The sequence below is a fragment of the Phyllobates terribilis genome, unplaced genomic scaffold (genome assembly GCF_046119375.1).
Source record: "Phyllobates terribilis strain yellow unplaced genomic scaffold, ASM4611937v1 Scaffold_8__6_contigs__length_399053987, whole genome shotgun sequence".
NCBI classification, from domain to species: domain Eukaryota; kingdom Metazoa; phylum Chordata; class Amphibia; order Anura; family Dendrobatidae; genus Phyllobates; species Phyllobates terribilis.
The window spans coordinates 142679327-142702554 of NW_027362768.1; the positions used below are offsets into that span (position 1 = coordinate 142679327).

A 23228-nucleotide genomic window follows, 5' to 3' on the forward strand; every position below is an offset into this window, starting at 1 on the left:
ATGGAGGACATTATACCAGGAAAGGCAGACATTATACCAGGAAGGGGCCAAGGATGGAGAACATTATACCAGGAAAAAGAGACATTATAACAGGAAGGGACCCAGGATGGAGACTTTATACAAGGATGGGGGGACATTATTACTGGAAGGGGCCCAGGATGGGGAACATTTACCAATAAAAAGGCCAGGATGGAGAACATCATTACAGGAAAGGGGTACAGGTGACATTATAATAAGAGGGGCCCGGGATCAAGGATATTATTACATGATTATTATTATTACCATTACAAACCAGAATCTCAATTTGCAGACACAGTGTTTAGGGGTTTTCGCCCCTCCTCAGTGCAAAGCATGAGATTTTTCAGACCACATGAAACATTTTTTTATGCATACATGGTACAACTACAATTTTTTTTTCTTTAATAAATATTCCAACCAGACATTTTTATCCCTAACACTAATGTATTCCCACAAGGATTTAGGTTCTGCTTCCTCTTAATTATAATGCACATTGTTTTCCATTTCTGTAAAGTTAAACAGAGTTGTTTCTCCACTTGAAAACTTCTCTAGATGCTCCTCATGTGTCATCAGTCCCCGACCAAGCCTTGTAAATTCAGGCTAGTTACATCAGTTAAAGGCTCCTGGCAGTCCGCCATCTACAGATAAGTAATGGCATGCACAAGCATGAGAAATATACACAACACAAAGAGTAAGAGCAAGCTTCAGACAGGGCAGCATTACTCACAAGAAGCCACAGGTACCAGTGAGCAATGGGAGGGAAGCTCTGAAGGAAATGTACAGGGGAGAGGCAAGGGAGGGCACCAGAGCAGACCTATGAGAAGACTGACAGCCTTGCAGAAGAAAATACAGCCTCTTACTATTTCCTTGACGTATACGAGAGCAAGTAAAGTGAACTTTTACAAAGTTTTCTGTAGTGTATGGATCTAACCTTGACCAGAAAGGTAAGTCCTCTTGTGTACAGCTAAGTGTAACTTTAACTAACTAGTAATCTATAATTTAGTACTATAATAGCTGAGATCTAACTTTCTGGCTGCCATTCATTGTCACTTCTTCTAAATGGAACAAGTTGCTAATAGTTAAGAAGTGAAAAATATCTTTTTGAGTGGCAGTTATGTTGTTTTATGTTATTTTTATGTTGTTTTCTATTTGTTTTATGTCGTTTTTGATATTGTTTTCTATTGTTTTGTATTTGTTTTATGTTGGTTTTGGTTTTGTTTTATGTTGGTTTTATGCTGTCTGCATTTGCTAACTGCCACTACCTTCTATAGTTGAGCAATAGGTTTCAGTTTAGACAGAGAAGCAGAGGTTCACCATCCGGAGTAGAATTATAAGGTGCAGCATGAATTGTTTGGCGTAGTTTGTGCTTTATTCTTGCAAGAACCACACTGCAGCAGGTTGTTAACCCCTCGTGGTTGCCAGTTGTCTGTACGTAATATGTATGCTGTGAATTGTTGCAGGTGAAGCAGCACACATCTTATTGCAATGTCGTTGACTTGCGTATGGATTTAAAGAGGATCTTTGGATCAATTTCAATAAGACACAAATACTAGAGCAAATGTAGTGCTCACAACTCCAAATATGTACTTAAAGGCACCCTTCCTTAGACATGTCACCAACTGCAATGGGAGTGTTATTTTCATAAAGCTCAAGTATTGCTTAGGGGTATTTACTTTCATGATGCTCATCTATGCTGTAGTTTGGGTTTATCTCATATTTCTCACATAAGCTCAGTTCAGACATGGTAGAGCATCCTTAAAGCACCAGTCCAGAGTTTATTTTTTATTTTACCGCTGGAGTAGTGCCACTAATCTACGTTTCCTGCACCTAGTCTTATACTTACCAGCCGCTGTCTTCTTCTGTTCTCGATGTCGCTTTGGTCGGTCTTCTGCAGGTTGTGACCTGCTGGATCCCTCCAGTGCATGCTGGAGCCAGGGGCGGACATATGATTGCAACCTGTACAGCCACATCTACCTCCAAAACATATACATTTGTGCATTATGATGAGGTATTGGACTGCAAAGGGCCCGTATACTGTTCTTGCACATGGGCCCTTCGCTGTCTCTTGTCCGCCAGTGCCTTTAACAATCCAAAAGTCACTATTCAATTTAAGCCTATGAGAGATAAGACGAGGGCAGAACGAGGCGCTCATAGACTTAAACTGAGAGCTTGTGACCATTACGTCTGAATTACGGTCTGTCAGAAGTGGTGGATCAGGATCGGAGCAGTGCTGGGAACAGCTGAAGACGGCAGCTGCTATAATACTAAAGTCAGGGACCTTACGTTAGTGGCACCACTCCAGGGTTGAAATAAAAAAAAAAAAACACTGGAGTGGTGCTTTACAAATAAACACCCTGTAACCATCACCACCAGACATGTTAGTAGACTCCTTGTATACTTGTTGCATCATAGGGGATAGGCGAAAATACTGATCCAATAGAATGTGGAACTTTGGTGCCACCAGACCATAGACCTGAAGAATACGACCCTGATGACAGGTGCTTGCAATGACACCGTCCCCCAAATCCACAGCCTAAATTTATCACGATAATGTCTATAAAGTGCTGTGGAATTATATATAAGTATATAAGCTATATAAAAGCTATATAAGTGAGTAAAATAAATAAATTATGCAAATTACTCCGAAAACTTGCACATTTCATTTTTCCCGTTAATCAATACATGTATCACTTTTAAAATACTTTTGCCACAAATATGTTTGACCCAACAGATTTTTTAGGGCTAACATGTTGCTACACTATCGATGCATATCATATCCATTATCATATCCATTTGAGCTAATATTTTCCAATGGGTTATTATGGCAAATTTTTGGGGAAAATGATAAAGCTCAAACATTAAAGAATTGTTTATGATTTATAGGTTGTTTCCTGAAGCAAATCATTAGTTGTATGACTGTAGCAATAGATGATTACGGTATATTTCATGGCATCTGGTAACGTCACCATCAGGGTTAATATTTGCATACTGCTCGGTCACACTGCGCTGTATATACATGACAGCAGAAATTCCCATGGATAGGGATACGGAGGCGGAGGATCCCTCTTGTTGAGACTCTTTTTCCTGGCATCCATCAGAGGTTCGCTCTCAGTATGGTATAATCCGCTCGCCTCCTTGTATACAATGCCTGTGTATGAGAAGGAAAAACAGGCGCCTCTGCTTGTTTCACTTACATCTCGCATGACAAACAACTCCTGTTTCCCCTCTTCTTTCTAAAGACACTGGAGGCATTGAACTCGCTCTCCCTGGGGCTTCTCCGCAGCCCTGTGATAACAATTTAGAGGAAAAACTCTTACGCCCCCACTCATTAAAGTTGAAAATTCCACTAATCCCAAATATGGGCAATCTGAGCGCGTGAGCCGAAAATAAAACTGGTTTCTTGCGCCTGGGAGTTGACACTAAAGCGGCCAGAGAGTGCAGGAATGTGCAGAAAACTAGTAACAGTGTAAAAAAAATGTGCGGAGTGGAGATGGTGTAATGTGCTCTCCTGCAAGACCGGACATCTATATTTAGAAAGGCTCACACCATAAAACAGTAAAGCACACATTACCTAGTCACCGGCACACGTCAAATACTCCAGAGTCATAGACCTCGATTCATAAAGAATAGCGTTCTACACATCACGTCTTAAAGCACCACTGCAGCATTTTTTTTTCATTTCAGTGCTGGAGTGGTGCTACTAATCTAAGTTTTCTTATCCTACTAATATACTTACCAGTAGAAAGCCATCTTCAGCTCTTCCCAGTGCCGCTTGCCATCTTCATTTCAGTGCTGGAGTGGTGCTACTAATCTAAGTTTTCTTATCCTACTAATATACTTACCAGTCGAAAGCCGTCTTCAGCTCTTCCCAGTGCCTCTTGCCATCTTCACTTCAGTGCTGGAGTGGTGCCACTAATCTAAGTTTTCTTATCCTACTAATATACATTACCAGTCGAAAGCCGTCTTCAGCTCTTCCCAGTGCCGCTTGCCATCTTCATTTCAGTGCTGGAGTGGTGCCACTAATCTAAGTTCTCTTATCCTACTAATATACTTACCAGCTGCCGTCTTCAGCTCTTCCCAGTGCCGCTTGCCATCTTGTGACCAGAAATCAGAGGTAATGGTTACAACCTCTCAATGGCAATTTATGAGAACCTCGTTCCAGCCTCGTTCTGGATTCGCTCATAGACTTACATTGAGTTGAGACTTCTTGATTGGATTGCCCAGCAAACACTGGTGCTATCACCGGCAGGTCACAACTTGCGAAGACCGACCGCAGAGGCACCAATACCAATTGAAGACTGCGGCTGGTAAGTATAAGATTAGGGTCAGGGAACTTATATTAGTGGCACCACTCCAGCGCTGCAATAAAATAAATGCTGGAGTGGCCCTTTAATGAAAGAGCACTGGAGAAAGTTGTGCCAAATTCATTAAGAGGCATGTGCCGCTTAATGAATTTGGCGCATCTTATGACTACTGTGCACATCCGCCAGAAATGTTTTCTGACATAGTTTACACCTCAAAAATTATAAATTTGTCAGTCAGACTTTGCTACCCACCCCAATTACGTCCACTTTGGCAGCAATGGCCGAGATTTATGTAATAGCGGCAAAAAAATTTTAAAAAATGAGCAATTGTGCAACACTTCAAGGTTTTTTATGGCAGAATTATGGCGAAAAGTTCTTTATGAAATAGTGCCATAGTAGATAAAAAGACAGATAGATAGATAGATAGATAGATAGATAGATAGATAGATAGATAGATAGATAGATGAAAAGTGTAAACATAAGTATTGATGCACAGTAGCATAAAGGAGACTTCACCAGTCCCCTTATGAAGAAAGGTGTGAAACGCGCATCGGGTGCTTTTCTCGGACTGGTGAGGTCTCCTTTATGCCACTGTGCATCTTTACTTATGTTTACGCTTTTCACTTTGATTTATTTTTTATTATACTTGACATTGTCTCCCTCTCTTTATCAGTGGTTCATTTACATCAGTGTTTCCTAAACCCTGTCCTCACGGACCCCAACGCATCGTGTTTTCAGGATCTCCTTAGCATTGCACAGGTGAGAGAACCTGTGGCAGTTTCTGATGCATTAATAATAATTCTATCACCTGGGCAATACTAAGGAAATCCTGAAAACATGACGTGTGGGGGACCGTGAGGACTGGAGTTTGGGAACCACTGATTTACACTGTATATTACTATTACTTACCACCAGAGGTGAATTGAGTAGCAAGGGCCCCGGGCAGTTTAGAAGGCGTGGGCCCCCCACACACACACACACACACACCTGATGTATCACGTGACATGTCACATGATCCCCTGTGATAGATCATGTGATAGTTCACATGAAACTAATTTGGCTCAATATTAATTATAATAATTTTTTTTAGGCTGTGTGCCCACTACGCGTTTTTTAAGCGTTTCCGCAGTGGCAATTCCGCTGCAGAAACGCTTAAAAAACGCTTGATAGAAGGCCTGCCATGTTCTCCAATGATAATCCGCATGTGCTTTGCACATGCTGCGGAAATTTCTGCTGCGGATTATCATTGCGGAAAAATTTGCAGCATTAACAATTATTTTGCCGAAGCGCTGCGTTTTCGCCGCCATTGACTTGCATTGGAACGCATGGATTACGCATCACTGCATCTGTACATGTGGATTCCATGCGTTTCAATGTGAGGATGGTACCAGGGTCTGGAGAAGAGGAGACTCTCCTCCGGACCCGGGTACTATAGAACCTGTAAAAAAAGAATAAAATAAAAAATAAATATTATACTTACCTTCTGATGGCCCCCGGTGTCTTTATCTGATGCGTCCTGGCTTGCCGGCAGCTCGCGATGGTCTGAAAAGGACCTGCCGTGACGTCATTTAGTCATGTGACGGGTCACGTGACCGCTGACGTCGGCAGGCGATCAGAAGGTAATTATATATATATATATATTTTTTACTATTCTTTTACAGTCACACTATATAAATCCATGCCGGTTGCATGGATTTATATAGTGTAACCAAGTTGTCAAGCACTTTCCAAGTGATGCTAAAATTGCTTGGAAAGTGCTTGCAAACCGCATGCGGAAATGCATGTGAAGAACGCTTCACTTCCGCTTGTCCCTGGCAGGAAAAACGCTTATAAAATCCGCATGCGTTTTCTCTGCCAGGGAGATGCAGAAACGCTCAAAAAAATCCGGAGCATTTGTGCATCATGGGCACACAGCCTTACATTAATTATATGACTCAATATTGAGCACATGTAGCCATCTATACACAGCGGGAGGCCGCACGGCGCCATCTATACACAGCAGGAGGCCGCACGGTGCCATTTATACACAGCAGGAGGCCGCACGTAGCCATCTATAGACAGCAGGAGGCCGCACGTAGCCATCTATAGACAGCGGGAGGCCACACGTAGCCATCAATACACAGCAGGAGGCCGCACGGTGCCATCTATACACAGCAGGAGGCCGCACGTAGCCATCTATAGACAGCGGGAGGCCACACGTAGCCATCAATACACAGCAGGAGGCCGCACGTAGCCATCAATACACAGCAGGAGGCTGCACGGTGCCATCTATACACAGCGGGAGGCCGCACGTAGCCATCTATACACAGCGGGAGGCCGCACGTAGCCATCTATGCACAGCAGGAGGCTGCACAATGCCATCTATACACAGCGGGAGGCAGCACGTAGCCATCTATGCACAGCAGGAGGCCGCACGTAGCCATCTATACACAGCAGAAGGCCACACGTAGCCATCTATACACAGCAGGAGGCTGCATGGTGCCATCTATACACAGCGGGAGGCCGCACGTAGCCATCTATACACAGCAGGAGGCCGCACGTAGCCATCTATACACAGCAGGAGGCCGCACGTAGCCATCTATACACAGCAGGAGGCCGCACGTAGCCATCTATACACAGCAGGAGGCTGCATGTAGCCATCTATACACAGCGGTAGGCCGCACGTAGCCATCTATATACAGCGGGAGGCCGCACGTAGCCATCTATAGACAGCGGGAGGCCGCACGTAGCCATCTATACACAACAGGAGGCTGCATGGCGCCATCTATACACAGCGGTAGGCCGCACAGCGCCCCCCCAGAGATAGCGGGAGGCCGCACGCAGTCACGCACACACAAACATATACAGACATACAGTATACATACACGCATAGACACATTTGAAAAAACACAAAAATACATATAAACAGACATCACACAATGATATATGCCTGCACACACACACTCACTCACACACACACACACTCACACACACACACTCACACACACTCACACACACACTCACACACACACACACACACTCACACACTCTCACACACACTCACACACACTCACTATCCCCCGGCTCCAGTCCTCCTGCTCCTCTCCGGTGCAGCAGTGCAGGCTGGGCGCGCACTGCATGATGTCACACTAGCAGACACGGCCGCGCACAGGGCCATGACTCCTAGCTGTGACGTGGCCGGGCCAGCACAGGGAAGTTAACAGCTGCAGTGCTGGCCCGGCAGAAGAAGAAGTAGGGGCCGTGCATCGCTGCTGGGGGAGAGGTCTGGGAGCCCCCCTCCGCCACTGTCTGCCGGCATGTGCCGCGGCGCCGCACATATAATGAGGGCAATCTGGCCATAGACACCCCTGAGCCCCGGGCGGTAGCCCAGATTGCCCTCATTATAATCCGCCTATGCTTAGCACTCTTGTATCCAGTTTTCATTAATGTATCCGTTCTCAAAATCACTGACTATTTACACCTATTGTATTTTAGCTCTCTTGTACCTATTTGTCAATGGATGATGTGAAGTTCGTAATTCTTTTATGTTGTTTCATTGCATGTATTATTTTTAACTTTTCAATATCAGTATAAAATTAGAACATTTTCTAAAGATATTGTGCCTCGCCCTCCATTTATGTAGGCTTTTGTTGCTATACTTTCCTCGGTGGCACTTTACTTGTTTCCCATCATACAAATATAGGTTTACTACTAAACAAAATGGTGAAATCCTCACCTTTATTTTTAATAGTCAATCTCAAGTGGGGAAAAATTAGGTAAATTCCAGTTGACCCAACAAGAAACTTTATTTTTGTTACCCGCTGGACTATATCAGGATCTCCAGACAATTAAGTGTTGGATTAAAAGATTTTTACTGTATTATAGATATAAATATATGTGAGAGGAGAGAATATTCCCTGCTGTAGATTAATCAGCCCCAATCTTAAACCTGATTAATTCATTTTTTTCCATTTTAAACAGATAAGCACAGATGAGAATCAGACGGCTATGCTGCAAATCTAGTGCTTCTACTATTACATATGCATAGTCTTCTTCGCATTATTTAATTAAAACCAAATGCAAATTAATCGTATTTACATAGTAATATTGGGGAAAAAAGGTACATATTCTTAAAGGGGTAGGCCCACAGGACATGCCAAAAATGTAGAGGTGGGCTGCGACCTGCATCCGTCTCGAGAATCGTTCCCCGTCATTGTCATTGAGGCCACCTCTCCATTGACATACTGTAGGTGTACAAAGACACCATCTTTTCTAAAGATGCAGGTTGTAGGAGAGCCACCCATATCTATCACACGTTTATGACATATCCTCTTCCATGTCACGTTTCAAAGCAATCTTCAAAGCATAGTGGGTGGCGATAGGGGGATCAGTCCCAATGCTAATCTACATGCGGACAGTCAGGATTTTAAACTCTTAACCCGCAGCTAAAATCCAGGTGTTAGCCTTAGGATATGTTCACACGTTGCATTTTAGCCGTGGTTTGCCCACGTTTTTTTTCTGCACATATTTGTTGATAAAACACAGTTTTACTAAAGCAGCGAAGTGAATGAAATCTCATGCAATTTTTCTTATTTTTTCCTTGCAAATAGGAAGCAATTTTAAATCTGCAGCATGCCAATTCTTTCAGTGTTTTTACCCATTCAAACGAATGGGAAAAAAATATATTAAAATATATATTAAAAAAGCATCAAAAGGTGAGTATTTCATCCAGAGTTTTTCCTGCCAACATTCCAGATTTTTCTGCTGCAAATATTTAACGTGTGCACATACCCTTAGGGTTCTGCAACTGAATTCTCTGCAAATACATAGAGAATTATTCCTTAGAGGAAAGTTATCATCAAAAAATGACCCAATATTTGAATAATATTTCTGTGTTTTTTTTTAAAAATGAGCCAATCTTTACTTACTTTTTTAATTTTAATAATGTTGAAATTTTCACACTGGAAATTGGGGCTGTTTCAAACTCGCACCTCCTCACACAGGAAGAGTTATAATCAGAGGCAGGATTACAATGACAAGTCACACCTTAATACACAGCTGATAACACAGGATCCACCAATCACAATAGGCGATGTCACAGCTCACCACCTCCCTCTCCCTTCACTATGACCTTTGCATACGCTCATTAAATGCTTCAGTATAAAACATAGGGTCAGAGTCTGTTCATTGTGGCAATTGTAGATGTGGATTTTCTTGAAACTATAGACATTTAGAGTCTATAAAAGCACCAGAAGCAAGGATAAAAATTGCAATATTTTTTTTTAGCACAGATTGTGAGATGGAAAAAAAATTGTCACAAAAACACAAAAATCTGATTTAGTCCTCATTCAGACGTCCGTTGGGGCTGTTCAGACGTCCATGTTTTCTTCATGGTGGACTATGCTGTCTCATTCCTACCCCTGCAGACACCAATCACGTCATGTGAATAATATCATGTGTTTTATATACATAGGTTGTGTCATGTGAAGTGTGAACTATGCCCTGTAGTTTATAGTTTGTATTGTGATATAGTCTGTGATACGGTACGGTATAAAGTATAGAGTTAGACATAGGTTAGGTTTTAGGACATAAGGTAGTGACTATAGGATAATATATACTTTGGTAAGCATTATAGGTGTAATATGTTTAATGTATGTAAATGTAATGCACAACGTGTGAAGATGATCTGTCAATTACAGACGTAGGAACAGACATAGTTAAAGTTCGGGACTAGCCCATAGTGGGAGGGGAAAGCCTCAGTAAAAAGGGACTGCTTGCAGATGGGAGTCAGATAGGGAAGTTTGTTAACCAAGGTCAAGTTTAATTTGTAGTGGGCTGATAGTGGAAGTATGGACCTATCGTTCAGGGCAGTGGAAGGCCTTACTGGGATCCCTTGCGGATATTCCTGCGACGTCTGGAGCTCAAGGCTCAATATAGGTGCTATGAAGAGGGCCTTATCCTCTAGCGTACAGGGGACGATGAATGTGGAACCGCGTGAAGGGAAGGTAACGGATCCCGGGTGCAATGCGGGACTGGACAGGAAACCCCTAGGGCTGAAAGAGCCAGTAAATATAGGGATAGTCCAGGAGGAACAGATAGTAATGCTGAAAATGTGCTGTGTAAAGGAAACAAAAAATAAGAAGTGTTGTGCCTGATACTGCGTGTTAAAATCTGACGAATATGAAACTGTCCAGTAAACTTCTGTGTTTTGAAACAAACTTGGTGTCCCCTGAGTTATGTGTGGCGGGTCCTGAAGATGGAGTCCTTGAGGAGGTCTGCGGCCTACAAGTGAGTGTGATCCACCCCACACCTGACAGCACATTGGGACTGGGACACTCTTGTTCTGTAAAGTGCCAGGGCGTTATCGAGCAGCAACTTGTACATGGCCACCGCCCTCGGTCACTTTACACGTGTCCATGCAAAACCCACAGAGACAAGTCTATTTTTTTCCGGTACCACGGATGAAAAATACTAAATACAAATCTATGGATAAGTGAAAAATACAGGTAAAAACGGACACACGGACAAAACACTGATGACCACACTGATGGTAAAAACGGACATATGGACAAAACACTGATGCCACACTGATCCAAAATATTGATGACTCCAGTGCCATTTTTTGCATATGCAAAAGATACTGATGTGTGAATGAGGCCTTAAACTTTGTCATTTTCCAATGATACATTCCATTTAAAGGATTGTTCGAGCAACAGATACATTTTAACAATAATATTTTGCAGTACATTAGTTGTGATGAAACAATTACCAGTGCTGCCTAGATAATAACAATGTATCAGAAATCAATGCATTTAGGGAAAATAAAACAGCTCCTTAGATTTAGATATCATGTGACCGCACATATAGCAACATGTAAATCTTGAAGGACATCATGTAAACTAATTACATGAAAGTCTATTTAATACACAAATGGGTTATACGAGGAAATCCCCAAATCATCCCGACCAAGCTGTGGAATTGCACCTGATAATCCAAATGAGTGTTCATCCACGTGAGGAATTGGCTTCCTGCTTTCCTTTGTTATCTGGCATATTCCCTGTCAGTTATATACATGAGGCCATGTGGAAAAACAGATGTTTGATGGTCAAAAAAAAGAAAAAGCTGATACAAAATGAAGTCACGAACATCTGCTGCTCCAGCACAGTGCTGAAATTTTTGGAAATCTTTGCACGTCTGTCACCTAAGTCACAAAGTGTCAGTTCTGCAGCAGCAGCGGATTTACTGCGGGTTGCCTGCCTTCTAGTACGCCTATAAAACAATCCGTACGTTCATATTTGCAGCCGTCTGGATGACACCGCCATATGCAGAATTCTACTAAACATGACAAAGTGTGGCCGTGGTGTGCTGACTGACTAGTGGGGAGAATCTGGTACTGTTATATAGTTGTGTGCTTTTCTCATGTCTGCACACATTGCAGTAATTGTATGAAATGCAAGCACAGGACTAGATGCAATCTCATTCATCCTGCAAATTATTTATTTATTTTACTCACTTATATACAGTGGTGGCCAAAAGTATTGGCACCCCTGCAATTCTGTCAGATAATACTCAGTTTCTTCCTGAAAATGTTTGCAATCACAAATTCTTTGGTATTATTATCTTCATTTAATTTGTCTTCATTGAAAAAACACAAAAAGAATTGTCCTAAAGCCAAATTGGATATAATTCCACACCAAACCTAAAAAAGGGGGTGGACAAAAGTATTGGCACTGTTTGAAAAATCATGTGATGCTTCTCTAATTCGTGTAATTAACAGCACCTGTAACTTACCTGTGGCACCTAACAGGTGTTGGCAATAACTAAATCACACTTGCAGCCAGTTAATATGGATTAAAGTTGACTCAACCTCTGTCCTGTGTCCTTGTGTGTACCACATTGAGCATGGAGAAAAGAAAGAAGACCAAAGAACTGTCTGAGGACTTGAGAAACCAAATTGTGAGGAAGCATGAGCAATCTCAAGGCTACAAGTCCATCTCCAAAGACCTGAATGTTCCTGTGTCTTCCGTGCGCAGTGTCATCAAGAAGTTTAAAGCCCATGGCACTGTGGCTAACCTCCCTAGATGTGGACGGAAAAGAAAAATTGACGAGAGATTTCAACACAAGATTGTGTGGATGGTGGATAAAGAACCTCGACTAACATCCAAACAAGTTCAAGCGGCCCTGCAGTCCGAGGGTACAACAGTGTCAACCCGTACTATCCGTCGGCGTCTGAATGAAAAGGGACTGTATGGTAGGATACCCAGGAAGACCCCACTTCTTACCCCGAGACATAAAAAAGCCAGGCTGGAGTTTGCCAAAACTTACCTGAGAAAGCCTAAAACGTTTTGGAAGAATGTTCTCTGGTCAGATGAGACAAAAGTAGAGTTTTTTGGCAAAAAGCATCAACATAGAGTGTACAGGAAAAAAAAAGAGGCATTCAAAGAAAAGAACACGGTCCCTACAGTCAAACATGGCGGAGGTTCCCTGATGTTTTGGGGTTGCTTTGCTGCCTCTGGCACTGGACTGCTTGACCGTGTGCATGGTATTATGAAGTCTGAAGACTACCAACAAATTTTGCAGCATAATGTAGGGCCCAGTGTGAGAAAGCTGGGTCTCCCTCAGAGGTCATGGGTCTTCCAGCAGGACAATGACCCAAAACACACTTCCAAAAGCACTATAAAATGGTTTGAGAGAAAGCACTGGAGACTTCTAAAGTGGCCAGCAATGAGTCCAGACCTGAATCCCATAGAACACCTGTGGAGAGACCTCAAAATGGCAGTTTGGAGAAGGCACCCTTCAAATATCAGGGATCTGGAGCAGTTTGCCAAAGAAGAATGATCTACAATTCCAGCAGAGCATTGTAAGAAACTCATTGATGGTTACCGGAAGCGGTTGTTCGCAGTTATTTTGGCTAAAGGTTGTGCAACCAAGTATTAGGCTGAGGGTGCCAATACTTTTGTTTGGCCCATTTTTGGAGTTTTGTGTGAAATGATCAATGATTTGATTTTTGCTTCATTCTCTTTTGTGTTTTTTCCTTGCAAGCAAATTAAATGAAGATAATAATGCCAAAGAATTTGTGATTGCAATCATTTTCAGGAAGAAACTGAGTATTATCTGACAGAATTGCAGGGGTGCCAATACTTTTGGCCACCACTGTAGCTCCATTAGTTCCACAGCGCTTTACAGACATTATCATCAATGTCCCCATTGGGGCTCACAATCTAGATTCCCTATCAGTATGTCTTTGGAGTGTGGGAGGAAACTGGAGAACAACATACCGCCCAAGAAGCATCTAATACTACAGTGCAGAACAACATAACTCCCAAGAATCATCTAATAATACAATGCAGAACAACATACCTACCAAGAAGCACCAAATACTACAGTGCAGAACAACATACCTCCCAAGAAGCATTTAATAATACAGTGCAGAACAACATACTTCTCAAGAATCGTCTAATACTACAGTGCAGAACAACATAACTCCCAAGAAGCATTTAATATTACAGTGCAGATCAACATACCTCCTAAGAATCATCTAATACTACAGTGCAGAAAAACATACCTCCCAAGAAGCATCTAATACTACAATGCAGAACAACATACCTCCCAAGAATCATCTAATACTACAATGCAGAACAATATACCTCCCAAGACGCACCAAATACTACAGTGCAGAACAACATACCTCCCAAGAAGCATTTAATACTACAATGCAGAATAACATACCTTCCCAAGAATCATCTAATACTACAAGGCAGAACAACATACCTTCCAAGACGCACCAAATACTACAGTGCAGAACAACATACCTCCCAAGAAGCACCAAATGAAATAGCGCAGTACATCATAACTCCAGCGCTGGGGTCCTGGGTTCAAATCCAACCAAGGACAACATCTGCAAGGAGTTTATATGTTCTCCCCGTGTTTGCATGGAATTTAGATTGTGAGCCCCAATGGGGACTGTGCTGATATTGTCTGTAAAGCGCTGAGGAATTAATGGCGCTATATGAGTAAAATAAATAAATATACCCTCCAAAAAGCCTCTAATACTACAGTGCAGCACAATACACCTACCAAGAAGCATCAAATACTACAGTACAGCACAATATACCTCCCAAGAAGCATCTAATACTACAGTTCAGAAAAATATACCTCCCAAGAAGCACCAAATACTACTACTTTATCTCCAGAAGATCTGTGAGAATTGCATTGTGCTTTTGTTATTTCTCTTGAAAGTGTAAGACTTTATTTCTCTCATCAAAGGTGCAAGTACCTACCCGCTGTTCCTATATTTTAGGAACCAGTTCCCCATTATTTATATGTGTAAAGTTAATTGAAAGGGTTTGACTAAGTTAGAGGGCCCTCCCCATATGCCCTAATATATATACAGTATGTATATATATATATATATATTATGCATATATGTATATTATATATATATATATATATATATATTAGTAAGTAGGCGGCAGGGGTCATGTCTCTGTTATACAGAGGGGAGAGATGCTGCACTCCTTTTGGGGGACACGGGTTTTCTGAACATTACATGGATGACCCATTGGTTCTATTGGGAATCATATAATGCTTAGTTACTCCTTTGGGGTCAAGAATAATATACCAGCTCTGTTTCCCCCAATTGTAGCAGATCAGCTCATCATAATGGGATCTGTCATACAAGTTGAGGGGGGGATAAGTGTACAACAATTTTCAGATGAATGTGAAAACACATATATTTAGGTGGAGATGGAAATTGATCCTATCTTTAGGCATTAACACTATCTATATGGGATGTATTTACATAAAGTGTAATACACAGCTATTAATCTATTATATAACAGTGAGTATGTGCACGTACATATCGTACAACTGAGTAATAGTGTTTCCATCTGACTACTAGGACTTTGTAGGACTGTACAAGGAATCAACTTTTTTTCTAAGCCCATTTCATGTTTGGGTACACTATGGATGGGCGCCACACCACAAATTTGGCGTAAAGGTAGAACTGTCAACTGGGGAGATTTTTCTTGTATTAATGTGATTACGCGTTGCCCAATTTTGTGATCACTTCCTCTATATACACATTCCTCTGCTCAGTGTAACATGTAATTGGCTCATAAACTTCCCGGTGCACATACTTCTCCCTCCTGCTGCGACCTGCTCTAAACTCTGATTGCTCTGCCAATTCCTGATTCCTGTAATAACAATGACTATTTCTGCATCAGCCTCACACAAAGTGCCGCTGCACCCATGCTCTGCCCTGCAGTATGACTTCTTCTACTATAAACTCCTACTCAGGGATCCATGCCAATAACAATGCCAACCCGCCCTGCAGCCCAATGCGTCATTCTTACATAAACTCACATGGCTTTTCCAGTGTCCCTGGTATTCTACGTCTTTCCAAATTCAGAAAATATGTTTTGCTCCTGGAGTGTTTGCCCATAAGAACCACAGCAGGGGAACTCATCAGAAACATCTAGTTATGTCAATCAGATGGTGCAATGGATATGAGAATAACATGATAATAGTGAAAATGTCGTGTTTTTAAATTATATTATTCCATTGCTAGTATTATTTTTGGTGCGTTTGGCACAAAGGAGTCATTTTAATCTGTATTTTATTTTTTGTATGTATTTTACGATTTACATGTTCTCCAATAAAAACTGATACACTGTGTTATGCGAGGGCATGAGGAGGCAATGCATGCTGTAGCCACTAAGCAAATCACAGTGTATAAGCTTAGGGCCAGATTCACACTAGAGAATGACAGATACATTTTTGAACCTGTAAAACAATTAAGTGTTGGTACAATCGCAGGTAAAATGATCCGAACTGAGTGCATCATACGTCTCAATGATTCTGGCATTTTGGGTAGTAAAATTCTTGTTCGACAAGCACAGTCTGCCATAATACTGGCGCAAACTTTGAAACTGGCCTTGGCAAGAGTGCTCCTTTAAAAGAGATGCCATAGTGGCTAAGGGATCAGCAATGTTTTTGCGGCTTGCTAGACTTTTGAACTTCACCACTACCAGGGCAGTAACTAACTAGAGCTTGTATTTTCTTAAAGTGACTGAAATATTTTCTTACAGTGATTGTACAGGTTTCTTCCCATTGATTGTGCTGATTTCCTCCCAGATTGTGGACGTTCCCTCTGAGCAATTATGCAAGGTTCCTTCCGGTGATCATGCTGGTTTCCTCCCAGTGATCATGCTGGTTTCCTCCTAGTGATCATGCTGGTTACCTCAAAGTGATTGTGCTGGTTACCTCAAAGTGATTGTGCTGGTTACCTCAAAGTGATTGTGCTGGTTTCCTCCCAGTGATTGTGCTGGTTTGCTCCCAGTGATTATTCCGATTTTTTTCCCAGTTATTGTGCTGGTTTCCTCCCAGTGTTTGTGCTTGTTTCCTCCCAGTGATTATGCTGATTTCTTCCCAGTGATTGTGTTGATTTACTCCCAGTAATTGTGCTGGTTACCTCCCAGTGATTGATCTGGTCTCCTCCCAGTTATTGTGCTGGTTACCTCCCAGTGATCGATCTCGTCTCCTCCCGGTGATTGAGCTGGTTTCCTCCCAGTGATTGTGCTGGTTTCTTCCCAGTGATCATGATGGTTTCCTCCCCGTGATCGTGCTGGTTTCCTCCAAGTGATCGTGCTGGTTTCCTCCCTGTGAACGTGTTGGCTTCCTCCCAGTAATCGTGTTTGTTTTCTCCCAGTGATTGTGTTGGTTCCCACCCAATGATCGTGCTGGTTTCCTCCCAGTGATTGTGTTTGTTTTCTCCCAGTGATTGTGTTGGTTTCCTCCCAGTGATCATGTTGGCTTCCTCCCAGTAATCGTGTTTGTTTTCTCCCAGTGATTGTGTTGGTTTCCTCCCAGTCATTGTGTAGGTTTCCTCCCAGTCATTGTGTTGGTTTCCTCCCAGTCATCATGTTTGTTTTCTCCCAGTGATCATCCTGGTTTCCTCCCAGTGATCGTGCTGGTTTCCTCCCAGTGATCGAGCTGGTTTCCTCCCAGTAATTATGCTGATTTACTCCCAGCAATCTTGCTGGTTTCCTCATAATTAGGGCTTATTTACATGTCAGTTTTTCATGTACAAGGGCCATCCATGTTTTTCACAGATAGCACTCATGCGTAAGACAGTCTATGGGGCTGTTCACATGTCTGTGAGTTTTTCCTGACCAAAGGTTCTGTGCAAATGTGGCACCCCTGGGGGTTCAGTCGCCACAGAGGTACTGCACCTCACCCAGAGGTGTGGTGCCTCCTTCTCTCAGGTAAGGAGGGAGTGCTGCCTGGGACCCCGACACCCACATTCAACACTACACTGCTCCAGGCCGGCTGGAAGGGCAAGATGCACTGTGTTTCCTGCTGAGCCCTGTCCCTGGCTGGAGTGGGGAGAACCAAAGAGAGGGGGAACCAGTAGTGGGTGTGGGTGGAGGATGTAGAGTAGGGGAGCACCATTGTAGGAGGTATATAAAGGTAAGCCATCTTAGGGTGGTGGGGAGAGAGAGTTCAGTCAGTGAGTAGTAAGGAGAGGAGGGGAGCAGAGTCTCTTTAGGAGCTCAGCTCCATAAGTGGGGCCTAGTAATAGAGGCCCAGGAGGGGAGCAGAGGAGAAAGGCTCCGGTAACAGAAGGGATCCCAGGGGGTACAGTGAGTGCAGGACGGCACCCATACGCCCCGAATCTGCCAGGTGTCAGAGGGATCAGGCCATAGGAAGGGAACCGGTCCCTGGACCAGCCGTGTTACTCCAGGTCTCAGCTGGAAAAACCGGAGGCTTCTGCACTTCCATGGTGCAGTTGCCACAGCCTCACCCTAGTCGCCGTGAAGGGCATCAAGTAGGTCCGGGAACTCCAGGTTGCCCAGAAGGGACTTCAGAGCACCCGATCGGGACAGTGTGTGGGGGAGCGCAGGGCAGGAGGGAGAAGACCCAGTGCGTGAAGTCGGTCAAGGAAAGGAACATAAGAAAGGGGGTCCCGTTAAGTGCCTCTAATCTACCTGAAAGAGTGCTGAGCCCCTGCCTGGCAGACGCAGTGCGACACGGAGGCTGACACACGTACAGTGTACCTGAGTAACTTGATCAAGAACTGTGAGTAAAACTCGGATGACTGCACTGCACTGCCTCCGTCAGTTATTTCCGCTGCGCCATCTCTCCTGCACTACAAGAACCAGCATCACCACCAATTGCACCTACACTGCCCCGGGGGCCCGCTCCGCCTGTGGGGAGCAAGAACATCCCAGCTGCCATCCCATCACCCCCGGAGGTCTGCAGCAGCACCCCTAACCATTACCGGAAACCACAGGTGACGTCACGTGACAAACTGTATACTAAAACCCCTTTTTAAAGAGAGACCCAGAGCATGGGCCCAGGAGCCGACTGCCGTGACCTCCTAAACAAGGTAAAAGGCCCGGGTACCGAGTCCCATATATTCCCCCAGGGTAACACACAAAATCGCGGCGACATGTCCTATATTGATCCGAGTGTCAAAACAAACTCGACATTGAAAGTCTGAGTCCCAGAAAATATCGCACAGCACTGGACACATCAGTGTGCTGTACATTTTTCACGGGCTGATATATAGTGAAAAACTGATGAAACTTGGACCAAACTCTGATGAAATTCTTATGATACATAAGTTTGTCCGCATTAAAAGATATAAGTGTAGGTGAACATTTTAGCTCTAAGAAAATGAATAAATAAATTTATATACAGAAAACCTTTTGGATAGTACATTAATGTGGAACCATTGGGTTTTCCAGTGAATATATAAGTTAATTAGCATAAATATTCATATCAATATAAAAAAGATTTTACACCATTGCTTCACCTTTTGCATAAAAAGGGACATTTCTGCTCACACAGGAGAGGGTCTACAAGTGTGTTGGGATTTGAGTTTCAGGTGTTGGAAATATTCAAAAAGTTTTAGATTTCAGATTTGGAACATTTTACATTATATCCCACAATCATAGTCATTGCCTTAACCTGAACTTGACTTTCAATTATTTATTAACTAATGAGAGCATGGACCTAACAGAAAAACTGGCCAAAAAGGCCAATATTCAATATATGGAGTTGTGCTTCTCGGATCAGTTGACTGTTTGCATCCAACCACGGCAGGAGCTGGAAAAAGCTGAATAGTGGAGATGCCGCGTGTCGGACCTCAGTGATATGATACTGGTGATCCATCGATCTAACTAGAGAACCCCTTTACAGCCCCAAGGGGAGGTAGGGTATATACCGCTAAACATTTTTTTATGTTTACATTTTATTTTACACATTTCCTATTTATTTCTTCTTTCTTCATCATTAAATGCCACCTGATGCATCAGCGAGATTCTCTCTGTAGAAAATAAAGCCTCTGGGAAGCAATAAAATACATAGCGCATTATAAAGAATGATGACATTAGCCCTGAGATATACTTCTCTCTGCAGCATATGATTCATGCCATGCACATGAAGAAATGTTATCTTTATGATTCTGTGCAATGAGGCACACAGTGTCATGTAGCTCCACCATTAAGCAGGGATGTCGCTCTATGTCAGTTTCCTGAAATGCTAAACTTTACATCTCAGGTTGATACAAAACCTACAAAGCCTAAACCTTAGCAAGAAATTCAACCTTGTGAGTGGTTATGTGGCACCCCAGGGGTCTGGTTGCCACAGTGGTAGAAATACCATGTCTGAGAGCGAGCATGGGTTTTCCTGGTCAGGAGCACTGTAATATGCAACACCTCCTGCCCCAGTCCAGGGAGGGGAGGAACATGCCCTTTATAAACTGTATCTGGGGCGGGGTTAGTCTAGTCTAGTCTAGCCTGGAGTCAGAGTCGAGTCTAGTCAGAGCAAGGAGCTCTGGAGGCAACACAGGAGCAGAGAGCCAGGGATTGGAGCTGATAGAGCTCATCCTGGCAGAAGACGCAGAGAACCGGACACCGGAGTCCGAGGCTGTGAGGATATCCACATCCAGCAGCAGAAACCACCTGGCAGGGGATTTCAGGTCCTCTGGCCATAGAAAGCCCAGAGGCTCAGTCACAAGCAAGCAGTCACAAGCAAGGGACTGGCACCGCCATCGAGGAGCAGAAGGTACCAAAGGCCCCAAGTCACCAGCCATACGGGTGAGCACCACACGGTACACTCAGGGACGTGGGCTACTACACGACTACAGCAAGGTAGCCAGGAAGAGTGCAGTCAGACGGGAAGGCCTACACCTCCACCTGGCCAGGGGGACTCTTGTTCGCTCACAGACTGACCAGGCCTTTAACGTTAGCCAGTACTCCCGGCAGGGCCTTCTTCATTACCAACAGTAAAGACCCTGAACTGCACTGCACGGACTCTGAGTCATTTCTGCTGCGCCCATGCACCACGACCCTCACCATCTATACACACTGCCCAAGGGCTATACTCCTCCCGTGGGGAGTTATACTACTCTCTGCTGCGCACACAACATCAGCCTCAGCGGTCTGCCCCGCAGCGGCGGTTCTCAGTGACCGCAATCCACGGGTGGCGTAGTCGGACATTTAAACATTGAAAACCAAATAAACAGATCCGCCACTGGTTTGACCACCCTGAGCCACGGGACCAGGTCGCCGCCATGGAGACTACAACCCCCAGCATTACACAGAGACCCGGCTCCGGGTATTCCCCCACACACAGCCCAGGGGGCACGTCAGTAAAGACTCCACCAGCTTTTTTTTTCCCAGTTCCAGAGCAAATGTTCAGTTTACGGCCCCAGTCCTGTATCTAAATTCACTGGTCAAAGCAGAGTGGCTAACTGACCTATGCCTTGTCAACTTCGCTTGCAGAATTAACTTCTGAGTTTTTCTAATATATGGCCACTTTTACACTTAAGGTAGGATTCCTCATTAAGACCTTAAAGGGAACATATCATGTCAAAAAAATGCAATTAACCTGCTGATATGGGGCTAATCTGCAGGTTAATAGCCTTCTAAAGCGACCCGGCTGCTGCAATGAGAGCCCCGCTGCCGGGAAGAAATGTACTTAATTTCTACCAGCAGCATCCTGCTTTCAGTCATAGAAGCATGACCGGTGCAGCATGAGTCATTGCCCAGTACATAGTGAGCAGCAGCTATAACCACACTACCGGCACTGACTGACAGCCGGCTCTATACTGATGCACTGCTGAGCCGGCTGTCAGTGAGTGTCAGTGGCGCAGTTACAGCCACTGGTAACTGATGGTAAAATTGTCCCCTAAAGAATATGAATGCCCTCTGTGAGAGCTCTAGAAAGTAATAGTGTCCACCTTTATTCCCTCTAAAAATTAATAATGCATGTGTGCCCACTTGACAGTTATATCCATAGTACCCCTATCATTTTAATAATACCTCTTAAGTGCCCACTTAACACTTAATATTGTCCCCTTAGTGCTACTAAAAAGTTATAATGTCCCCTAAGTGTCTTCTTAGCAATTAATAATACAACAAAGTGCCTCATTAAAAGTAATAACGCCCCTTGAATCTCTCACATATAGTAATAATGCCCTCCTGAGCACCTGCACATATAGTTACAAAGACCCCTAAGTCCTTCCACATACAGTGTAATGGCCCTAAAGTCCCCTTATATGTAGTAATGATGGCCTCTGAGCAGGGCCGGCGTCAGCACCCGGCGCACCCGGGCAAATGCCGGGGCCCTGAGCTGGCAGAGGGGCCCACTGGCAGTCGCGCACCCCGCTGGGCTATGGGCGGAGGAGAGCGGTGTCAGCGCCCGCCCTTCTCCGCCGCTTGCTCAGGGCCCCGGCAGCTGGATACTTACCTCTCCCCGTGCCTCCGCAGATCAGCTGTCTTCCTGCTCTGCGCTCCCTGTGACGTCTCAGGTCAGAGGGCGCGGTGACGTCTTTACACCGCGCCCTCCCTTGAGCCGTCACAGGGAGTGCTGAGCAGGAAGACGCCGACAACGCTGGAGTTCGGACCCGAGCAGCGGGCAGCAGGTAGCAGGTGAGGAGAAGGGAGGTGAGTATTTGATTTTTTTTTTTTAAATGTATGGAGGCATGGGGCATTATAAAGAGAGGGGGGTGACATCTTGCATGGGGCATTATAAAGAGTGGGGGGGCATCCTGCATGGGGCATTATAAAGAGAGGGGGGGACATCCTGCATGGGGCATTATAAAGAGGGGGGGGTGACATCCTGCATGGGGCATTATAAAGAGAGGGGGGGCATCCTGCATGGGGCATTATAAAGAGAGGGGGGGACATCCTGCATGGGGCATTATAAAGTGGGGAACAGCCTGCATGGGCCATTATAAAGGGGGGGGCAGCCTGCATAGTGCATTATGTGGGGGGAACAGCCTGCATGGAGCATTATGTGGGGGGTAACAGCCAGGATGGAGCATTAAAAGTGGGGGGGCCTGTATGGGGCATTATGTGGGGGATAACAGCCTGCATGGAGCATTATATGGGGGCCAGTATCCTGTATGGAGCGTTATAAGGGGACCGGTATCCTGTATGGAGCGTTATATGGGGGCCAGTATCCTGTATGGAGTTTTATAAGGGGACCAGTATCCTGTATGGAGCGTTATATGGGGGCCAGTATCCTGTATGGAGCTTTATAAGGGGACCAGTATCCTGTATGGAGCTTTATAAGGGGACCAGTATCCTGTATGGAGCGTTATATGGGGGTCAGTATTCCGTATGGAGCCTTATATGGGGGCCAGTATTCCGTATGGAGCCTTATATGGGGGCCAGTATTCCGTATGGAGCCTTATATGGGGGCCAGTATTCCGTATGGAGCCTTATATGGGGGCCAGTATGCCGTATGGAGCCTTATATGGGGGCCAGTATTCCGTATGGAGCCTTATATGGGGGCCAGTATTCCGTATGGAGCCTTATATGGGGGTCAGTATTCCGCATGGAGCCTTATATGGGGGCCAGTATTCCGTATGGGGCCTTACATGGGGGCCAGTATTCCTTATGGGGCCTTATATGG

At 44.2% G+C, this 23228-nt stretch overlaps 1 protein-coding gene across 2 annotated transcripts in view; it reads left to right on the forward strand.

Moving 5' to 3' along the window:
* Window positions 1–701: 701 nt before the first annotated feature.
* Window positions 702–23228, forward strand: part of KIAA0040 (KIAA0040 ortholog) — a 69106-nt gene continuing 46579 nt past the window's right edge. For both annotated transcript variants that reach the window (XM_073643381.1, XM_073643383.1), the window contains exon 1: window positions 702–962. The gene's annotated coding sequence lies outside the window, so the exon portion shown is untranslated. The remainder of the gene's footprint in view (window positions 963–23228) is intronic.